The following is a 10,601-nucleotide window of genomic DNA, read 5'->3' as shown; positions in this document are numbered from 1 at the left end:
GAAATTCTGGTCTCTGAGGCTGGCATGGTCCTGGCCCACGCTGCCCATGGGAGCTGTGGCTGCCCCATCCCTGGCAGTGTTTCACGCCAGGCTGGATGGGGCTTGGAGCTCCCTGGGATAGTGGAAGGTGTTCCAGCCCAGGCTGGATGGGGCTTGCAGCTCCCTGGGATAGTGGAAGGTGCTCCAGGCCAGGCTGGACGGGGCTTGGAGCACCCTGGGATAGTGGAAGGTGTTTCAGGCCAGGATAGATGGGGCTTGGAGAGCCCTGGGATAGTGGAAGGTGTTTCAGGCCAGGCTGGATGGGGATTGGAGCACCCTGGGATAGTGGAAGGTGTTCCAGCCCAGGCTGGATGGGGCTTGGAGCTCCCTGGGATAGTGGAAGGTGTTTCAGGCCAGGCTGGATGGGGATTGGAGCACCCTGGGATAGTGGAAGGTGTTTCAGGCCAGGCTGGATGGGGCTTGCAGCTCCCTGGGATAGTGGAAGGTGTTTCAGGCCAGGCTGGACAGTGCTTGGAGCACCCTGGGATAGTGGAAGGTGTTTCAGGCCAGGCTGGACAGTGCTTGGAGCACCCTGGGATAGTGGAAGGTGTTTCAGGCCAGGCTGGACAGTGCTTGGAGCACCCTGGGATAGTGGAAGGTGTTTCACGCCAGGCTGGATGGGGCTTGGAGCTCCTGGGATAGTGGAAGGTGTTTCAGCCCAGGCTGGATGGGGCTTGGAGCTCCCTGGGATAGTGGAAGGTGTTCCAGGCCAGGCTGGACGGGGCTTGGAGCACCCTGGGATAGTGGAAGGTGTTCCAGGCCAGGTTGGATGGGGCTTGGAGCTCCCTGGGATAGTGGAAGGTGTTCCAGCCCAGGTTGGAATGGGGCTTGGAGCACCCTGGGATAGTGGAACGTGTTCCAGGCCAGGTTGGATGGGGCTTGGAGCTCCCTGGGATAGTGGAAGGTGTTTCAGGCCAGGATAGATGGGGCTTGGAGAGCCCTGGGATAGTGGAAGGTGTTTCAGGGCAGGCTGGACAGGGCTTGGAGCACCCTGGGATAGTGGAAGGTGTTCCAGCCCAGGCTGGATGGGGCTTGCAGCTCCCTGGGATAGTGGAAGGTGCTCCAGGCCAGGCTGGACGGGGCTTGGAGCACCCTGGGATAGTGGAAGGTGTTTCAGGCCAGGATAGATGGGGCTTGGAGAGCCCTGGGATAGTGGAAGGTGTTTCAGGCCAGGCTGGATGGGGATTGGAGCTCCCTGGGATAGTGGAAGGTGTTTCAGGCCAGGCTGGACAGTGCTTGGAGCACCCTGGGATAGTGGAAGGTGTTTCAGGCCAGGCTGGATGGGGATTGGAGCTCCCTGGGATAGTGGAAGGTGTTCCTGCCCGTGGCAGCAGGACTGGAACAAGACGATTTGTAAGGACTCTCCCAAGCCAAGCTGTGATTCTGTGATCACAGGGGCCAGGACAGCTGGCCCTAATTTCTCATTAGAACCAGTTCAGTAGTGCAAGTTTGGTTGAGTTCAAGGAGACCATTCCTGAGCCCAGATTCCCAGCATCTGAGATTTATCAACACTACATGTCTGGCTGAGATCAATAAAGTCTTGCACACGCCAGACTGCAATGTTGCATTTTATTAAATCAACTGCAGAGCAGTTTCAGGTTTGGCAGTCAAACGTACCCTAACTATGGAGCATTAGTATGTGTCTCAAAAGAGAGCAATACTGTCTATGGCTATATTTCTATATGAAAATATCAGAACTTTAATATGCATTATATATATTTAAAAAACATTTATGTAATAGAAAAGTTGTGTGTCATAAATGAAGTAAGTACAGAGTGTTAGTATGTGTCACTACAGATAGTGACAGGATGTATGTGCTAAATTTGTATAGTTTTATTATAATATTTATGATTTTTTTTGTTATATAAAATTATACACATTTGTTAAACTTCTAGTTCTAAATATATTTTTTCTGTGCAATTATATAGGAATTACATAGAATAAATTATTTAATTTCCATATGATTTCTTAAATTATTGTTTTGAATGAAATACAATATGTGTATAATTTAATAGAAATCTTGCCCTTCATAAACGCAGTTGCTAGAGAGCACATGTGCCACAACAGACAGTGACACTAGAGATCTGCTATACCTTTTTATAAAACTATATGATAACTAATCAACTATCAATATCATATGGATCTATTCAAAATACATTTGTTAATATAAATCTTTGTAGTTATACACCTATATATACATACACACTATAACTCTAACCTCTACCTATCTGTCTCTGTAGCCTGTGCACTGCTGTCTTTGCCACAGCACTGCGAGCTGCTTCTCTGCCAGCAGCTGCCAGCCCCCCCCCCGAGCCCCACTAACAATGGCCATGGGCCAGCACTCTTGCCAGGCGATGGAGCAGACTGAGGTGATTCCATCAGCTGGCCGTGGTGGCCAGATCCCAAACCAGGCTGGGGAAGAGGCTGGATGGCTCAGTTGGTGGAACATATAGGGGCAAGCTGATCTCCTCTGGACATTGCTGGCTGCCCACAATAATTCTCCAGGTCTTTCTCTTCCAGAGATAAGCACAGCTGCTCCAGAATATCCATGAGCTGAAGCACGAAGTTTCTCCTGTGCCACCACAACACTGGCATGGCGTTCAGCAGGCACATGATGATGGTCTTGATGGAATAGACAGAAAAGTCCTTGCACTCAGGAACACCAGCCAAGAGCTGCAGGCATTAGAGGTGTGAGCTGTCCTGGGGGCCCTGCCTGGCCATGTGCCTGAAGAACTCTGCTGGTGTAGGGCTCAGGCCACATTGTGCTTGAGGCCAGCTGCTCACTGCTGTCAGAAATGTCAGAGGTGCCTTGCCGCACCCTGAAGAGCACCTTAACCTGGAAGTTTCCTTCCCCATTGGTCAGCCTGAGCTTGCAGGAGCGTTTGGAGGGCAGCAACACTAAACACCAGCTACATGACTGAGGCAAATGCTGCCAGGTTGATCTCACCAGCGTGCAGAACCAGCGGGCAGGTTTCCTCACATGAGGTAGGAGCTGGTGCTGGGTTAGGAGATGGGTATCTAGCAGGCTGAGCTGCCAAGTCCTCCTCCTAAGCACATGACAGTGGTGCAGGAGGCACAGCAGGTTCACACCTGGATGCTCCCTCAGGCAGCTGCACCCCAGCTCCACGTGGACATGGAAGTTCCTGCTGGGCCTCTGCTTGTCAGTGTCCCACTCCAGGTGGCAGGTGTGGCCTCGGGAAGGAGTCAGGGGTACGAGCACAGGATACATGACTTCCTGCTACTCCTCATGGGCAGTCCAACCTTCGAAGGCACTGCCAAAACCAATGGCTCCTTGCAGCACTGGGAGGAAAGTCATTGTCAAGTCACGCCCGAGGGCAGTTGTGAAGTTGTCCACCAGGGCCATAGTCCTCTTGCAGCCTGTCTGCAGGTCCTGTATGGCCCCTGGATGGGCTCCTCTAGAAGCCATCTCAGATCATATTCCCATGTCTCATCCTCTTTCTCTTTCTCCTCCTGGCCACTGCTCTGTGCCTCTGCATAAACCAGAAGTGCCAAAAGAAGGACCAGGAGCCCAGCAGATACTCAGACCTGCAAGTGCTGCAAGGCAGAGCAGAGCAGGTCTGCCCAGGATGCACCACTCCACTTCAGCATGAGCTGCTCCATATCCCGCTCCAGCCGAATCCTCCTCCATTCCTGGAGCTTCAATGCGCCTCCATGCGCAGGAGTGTCACCTCATCCAAACCTGCAGCACGCTGCAGGTACCGGACAAGGCTTTGCAAGACCAAGAACCGGCGTACCCAGGAATCCAGGTCATCCACGGAGGATGGAGAGAAGGCCTTGAGTGGCACTGCGAGGGAAGCGGCTGGCACTGGGGGCAGCATGGATGCCGATCCCAGGGATCTGGGTGCAGCAAGGACAGGTCCCAGAGAGCTGGCACACAGCAAAGCCTGTCCTGCTCCCCCAGCAGCAGCAGCAGCAGCGTGCCCTGCCCAAGGCTCTCCAATGAGGGAGTGTCCCTGATGCAGGGGGAGAACCAGCCCTGAGTGCAGTGTTTCTGCCCTGGCCCTTGGCCCCAGCCCAGCCTCCTGCCATGAGTGTCCTCACTGCTTGCCCAAGCAATGCAGGGCCAGCGTTACCTGCTGGGCCTTCTACAGCTGCCCCCATGGTGACACTTCCCCCACGGTGTCACACAGGTGCCACAGCACATCACAGCCAGCCCGGCCCCTCATCCCCAGCCTGGCTCAGGCACTCTGAGTGCCCCGAGGCAGACAAAGCCCGGCAGTGATACAGTGCAGGCCCATCAAGTGTAAACGGGCCCCCAGGGGCCCCTCCACAGTGCAGCAGAAGCCCCTTGAGCTCCTGTCAAATGTAAAATGGGCTGACACGACCCTTGGATGCTTTACTTTCTAAAATCTGCCCTGGGATGGTATCAGTTCCCTCGGCACTGACCTCTGGCCTTGTGGCTGTGCTTTTGGGGCCTTTGTGACAGCCCTGGGTGTGTGGCAGGGAATATCCTGGGGGTGGGGAAGGGGCCTGGCAGCCTCTCTGCTCCTGTTGCGCCACGGTGAGAGGACAAGTGACTTTGAAATATTCTTTTGAGCACGTTCTGGGGTTATTATTGAAATCAATCTTTTGAGCTATGTGATTTTTAATCTTTCTTATTTATTTCTCCCCTTTCTTTACACAGTGAGTTTGGTGGGAATAGACAGTCCTGCACAGCATTTATTTCAGGCTTGCTGGATAAATGTTGGGTCTATTATATTGTTGTGGCAATACAATCAAGTCCAATCAAACTTAGAAACCGTACTCTCTAATCATTGCTATCACTGGGTAGAAGATATGCAGACAAAAAATCATGGAATCCTGATTTTCTTTATGGAAGTGACAGGAAGTGGCATTTGTTGTCCAGTTGTCAAGCTGCCAGCCGAGTGACCGATGACCATACCTACTCCCTTGCTGTTCAGCAAGGAGCAGTAATTTCATCAGTGAAAAAAATTATGTTTCTCTTCAGTGTAAAAGAATACTTTTGCATATGATGAGTCTGTAAAAATGTATATATAAAAGTTTAAAAGTCATCTACTCGCTGTTACTGGTATTTGTACTTTTCAATTTTCCGCTACATAAACATACAAGTCTTTCCAAAACAATATCTATTGAATAAGAGCAGTGTTGTTTCTCATTTCCACCACATAAAATGCACTGATCATACTGTGAAAATTTGTCTGCTATATTCCATTAGCAATAATCTATACCATCCAGACAGTGCAATAGCTTCTGCTGTTGCTGCTTTGAGTGACATTTTTAATCTCAATTTCCAACTAGAAATAACATTTTGAGAGCCTCTTGAGTACAGAAAATATTTCTGGTACAAGTGTCTGAGAAAATAGACTTAATCAGCAGAAATTATTTGCAGAGTTTTGTCTATGTACAAAATAATGAAAATTTTATTGTAGTCATTGTTTAAACTTCAGAAGTACATGGCTGGTCTGCCAGTAATATTCAAAATTTGATGTTCCTATAAAAGACTTAAACATTTCACCAATATTCAAAAGCCTTCATTAACTCTTCTGCTTACTTGATTTAGTAAGCTGTACTCTTGATGAAGTTCTAATGAACATGTGTTTAGAAGTCTCCTTGACTAAACTGAATTTCAAGGTTTTATAAATGTTTTGGAACTGAATCACTTCCAGTCTATTTTGAGAATTGCCAAACACTTCAAATTACATACCATCCAGGAGGATATCCGTCCTTACTGTAGCAAACTGTTTATGAAGAGCTATATTTAACTAATAATAAAGATCTAGAAAAAAGTATTTCTAACACTCAGAGACAACAACATAACAAAATCAGAAACTACCTCAAAATGAAACCAACACACATGCACACACATCCCCCTCCCCTCCCCACACAAAAACCCTTCAGAAAATCCAGAGTCAGCAATAGAATTTAGACAAAATCCAGCCATGGTGATGTCCATCCCCAGGGGATATTCACTGACTTATATCTTTCAATGGCAAGTCACTGAATGGTTCCAGGATGACATATTAAGACTTATCAACAGCTGAATATCATTTCTTATTTAGTACAGACTAGATGCTTCAAATCTTCTCTTTTTCTGTGCACCTACAGAACAAATGTGTGTGATTACTGTAGTATTTTCTCATCACTGAAAGGAGAACATTATACTTCCTTTTCTTAGTCTGAGGTTTCTTTCTTCCTTTGGCTGATATAAGTAGGTATTTGAGATCTGATTCGAAGAAAAGATACAATTGGTAGATATTCTTGCTTGGATAGCCTGGTGAGGGTATTAATTGGGCTGTGGGCTTTGAAATATTCTTTGTGTGTTTTCCAGAATCCACAGAAATTGCTGTTAGCAGCTCTGCTCACCATGAGATGGAAACTGTAGGTGTCAAATGACTTTCTAATGGCATTTTTTTAGGAGAAAAATATTAAGTCTTTTTATTAGTTTTTAATTTTGAAAGTATGGCATGAAGTTAGGTCTGATTTTTGAAAGAGAAGTTTACAGGGAGGATCAGATTCTCTGAGGTCTTTACCTCAATTCATCCTATGGGATCAGAAATACCTCCTACTTCTGGAAATTGAGTTGGATGTCTGTTCTCCACCCTTTACTGCATTTGAATGTCTGTCCCTTAAAAGCTCAAAATCTTCAGAAGCTCCATGAGGTAACCTTGCTCAGCAAAGCTATTCAGGGGGCTCATTTACATTCAAATCATCAAATGAAGTTAATGAAGCTAAAACTTCTGCATTAACCTGGATTTAAAATTCCTCCTTTGGTATTTGGGGGGATTGGTATTTTTTATTGGCTTTGGTTTTGGGTTTTTTTTAGTTGATAATAATATAGAAAGGTTATTCAAATAAATATAATATGTAAAGTAACATTTGGATGGTTAATCTTTCTTAGAGGCTGCAAAGTTTTTCAGTTTTGGAACATTTGCAACTATTTTTTTTTTTTAATGAAATGAGCCCATAATCTATAGAAAATAGCTTTTTTTTTTTTTTTTTCTTTTTTCTTTTTTTTCCCCACACAGTGGATGTTCTCTTTAGGGGAAACCAGCTCTTGCTGAAAAAAGAATAACAAGGTGCAAAGAGGTGAGTACTGAAAATGCCCAAACAATGTTTTAATATGAGATGCTATGGCAGAAAAACATTTGTAAAATCAGTAATTACTTACATTCCTGTGTAAAGATAAACATGGAAAAGACATAATGACTTTGAGGGTTTGTCAGTAACAGTTCCTAAAAATAATATAGTAGTCATAAACACAACCTGCAAGCAGTCTTCTTCATCTGTTTGACAATTTGCAAGCTCCCAGGGGATTTGTGGTATGTTCTGCCCCGAGCTGTTGATCATCAACCCAGTATAAATCAGATCAGCTCATTAGGAAAGGCCCATAATCCAGGGAGAGAACCAAAATGTAGGATATGATCATTAATTTTGACAGAAATATGAAGCAGGGGAACAGAAATAGAGGCTGTTGGAATTTTTTGTCAGGAATAGCATATTTGCTGAAAAAAGGCAGTTTTAGAATAGCAGAGAATAAATATGAATTCTACTCAAATTGGAAGATTTTTTCAATCTAAAAATGTTTTGGTTTTTTTTTAATTTATTTCTCCATATGATGGTGGAAACAGTTTGACTTTTTATTTTGAAATAGCATGTATTTTTAAAATGCGCCTTTGTTTTATTTTTAGAAGTATATTTTTAAAAGCTGAAAATTAAGACACCTTTAAATTTGTTCAAAACTGATTTCTTGGGGGTTATTATTTTTTAGAAGAGGAAAAAGCAAGATTATTTAACTTTAAAAGAATTAATTTTGTTTGTAGATTGTTTTATTTCTCTCAACTTCTTATCCTCACTTGACAAATCAACCTCTTACTAATGAATATCATGTTCTGTGGTGCTGAATGTTGCACACTTCCACCTGGATTACCTATTTCCAGGGAGGTAATACTTGGAATACATGCGGACTAATTCAGATGCTGACAATTCTGGTGCTCTTAGGAAATTTTTTCTGATTTATAATAGTTCATGGAGGAAAAACAGTCATGTTTTGTTTTGATATAGTGTGTTTTGCTTTGTTTTAATACTGTTCATTTAGGTAGAATTAACAGCTACTATCATGACTAAACCTGGGAAAGAAACTGTAAATCACTTTAGTTGAACATATAGCCCTCAATCTTGAACTCAGTTTTCTAATAATAGATTATAAATGATGCTGAGTTATTTACAGAATTAAATGGAATTTAGGTGTCAAACAACTATTCTTTTCTCATTCCTGGTGTAATAAACTTCTATTTATCTCTCATCAGAGGAGAGACAAGAGCTGATAATATGTCAGCTGTCTAATGAAAAGGTCTTGATAATGAATAATTTACTATTCTTGGAGATGTTTGTGAAAATTAAGTCTCACCAAGGGTATAACTGTGCAGCCACTCAAGTGAATCAGAAAATCACTCCAAGTAGTTTTAAAATCTGGCTCAGAGCAAAGACAACTTCATCTTTCTGGATGACAGTCTGTTTTCACATAGCTAAAGGCTGTCATTCATGTTTGTACTGAATATAATTCAGCTAAACAACACTAACATGGTGACAGAGAAGTACAAGACAGCACCTTCATCACTGGGAAGGTAAAACACGCTTAAGAATTCGCAAGCCCACAGTATGTATTTCCAACAATTGTAAATTACTTTGGATGCCTTGTTTGCTGAGAACTATGTGTTCAAGAAAAATAGTTAAGGTAAAGGTTAAGCTGCCCTTCATTTTTCAAGGAAATTAGGTCCTTGAGAGTGAGTCCTGTTCTAGTTTTGCTTAACTGGAACTCCAGTTAGGTGCTGAATATAGCCACCTGCTTTTGGAAATGTTTGATTTGCATAGGGGTGAGTCAAATGGAGAGCATCCCCATCTGGCTGTTACCCAACAGGGCAGGAATCACCCAGCACTGTGAGCTGCTGCTGCTGCTGTGTGCCTGCCCTGCACGGGGACACTGCAAGGTCCTGGTGCCCACAGAGGGGGAGCTGGCACGGAGAAAGGAGAAGCAGCCCCAGTGCTTGGCCTTGCAGGTAATGCCATCAGCAGGGACTGGAAGCTGAGGGTCAGCTCAGAGCTCAGCTGCTCTCTGAGGGTGTTGGAGGAGGTAACTCCACCACTTCTGGCCCAGTTTGTCCATACACACATCAAGAAACCACAGCCCAGCTGCTCAGCCTGGAGAGGATCTCAGGGAGACCCTATTGCAGAAGGCCAGTACCTAAAGGGAGCTACAGGAATGATGAAGAGGGCATGCAATGATAGGATGAGGGAGAATGGCTTTAACATGAAGGAAAGTATGTTTAGATTAGATGTTGGAGGCAATTCTTTGCTATGAGAAGTTCTTTAATATTCTTCACTACTTCTTTACTGAAACAAGTTGCCCAGAGAAGTTGTGGATGTCCCATACCTGAAATGTTCAAGACCAAGCTGGATGGGGCTCTGAGCAACCTGATCTGATGGAATGTATCCCTCCCCATGGCAGGAGGGTTGGAACTATATGGTCTTTAAAGTCCCTTCCAACCCAAACCATTCTTTCTACAAACACTGACACTAATGCTTCCTGATCTGACCAGAGGCTACAATGGTGAGTGGAACAGAATTCCACAAGGGTCCTGATCCTGCTCTGGAAAGCAGATCAAACACTGCTGCTGCTCCACTCAACAGCTTCTTAAAAGAGTCATCTGCCCTGGTCACAGTTATTCCTTTCTTTCCCTGTCTTCATTACCTGTAACTTGAGTTTGAACAACTTGCTATTTGCTCCACAATCATCTGACCCCTCCCTGCTTTCACACACCAATGCTGTAAACCAAGGCTGTAACCCAGTCCCTTCTCACCATTCTTCTGCATTAAAATAAATTATTAATATTTTTCAATGTCAAAACAACATGAACTCTCCACCTTATTTCTTTTTTGTCCCTAAATTCCTTCCTTCACATGACCATGTTTAAAGTTGGGGATGTGAGAGGCCAGGATAGGAATGAGCAGCATTTTACACAACTGACAGTTCCTAGGCCATTCTCATGTTGTATCAGCCATCTAAGGCCAGGAGTATAGGAACAACTGCTTAAAGGGATGGCTTAGCACCTCACTGTGAAGTCCAAACTGCCCAATTCATGCTTTCTAATCCAAATGCACTAACATTCACACACAGCAATTTACATTCTTTTTTCTATCTAAAACCCATTGCAGTGCTATAAACCTCAATTGCTAACAACCATTACTGTTCCTGCCAAAAAATAAAATCCTTCAGCCACAATTACTAATGTCATATGAAGCATCATAAATACCATCAAATTAGTGACATTTCCTTACCATGCCTGAATCATAGCTGTTCAGAAATTCTTTATCTTCATTATTTTAAAATGTGTTCCCTTCTAGTCACATGACTAAAAAGTTTCAAGTCTGATTCATTTTCCTTTTGTAGGAATTAAAACTCAAAGCATGACCTTAGAGGGACTCTAAAATTGCTTCCTGATTTAATCTTTACATCAGCAGTCTGGGCTTTTTTAATCTTCTGAGGCAATATCTAGAATAATGAGACTGTTGAAAACATGTGA

The 10,601-nt window shown here is 44.2% G+C and overlaps 1 pseudogene; it reads right to left on the bottom strand.

The window, feature by feature from the left end:
• Nucleotides 1-2,417: 2,417 nt before the first annotated feature.
• LOC130250112 (inositol 1,4,5-trisphosphate receptor-interacting protein-like 1) lies at nt 2,418-3,878 on the bottom strand (annotated as a pseudogene).
• Nucleotides 3,879-10,601: the final 6,723 nt, after the last annotated feature.

This window comes from Oenanthe melanoleuca, chromosome 2 (assembly GCF_029582105.1).
Source record: "Oenanthe melanoleuca isolate GR-GAL-2019-014 chromosome 2, OMel1.0, whole genome shotgun sequence".
NCBI classification, from domain to species: domain Eukaryota; kingdom Metazoa; phylum Chordata; class Aves; order Passeriformes; family Muscicapidae; genus Oenanthe; species Oenanthe melanoleuca.
The sequence above is the reverse complement of the archived record's forward strand: the minus strand, read 5'-3'. Positions and strand labels throughout refer to the sequence as shown.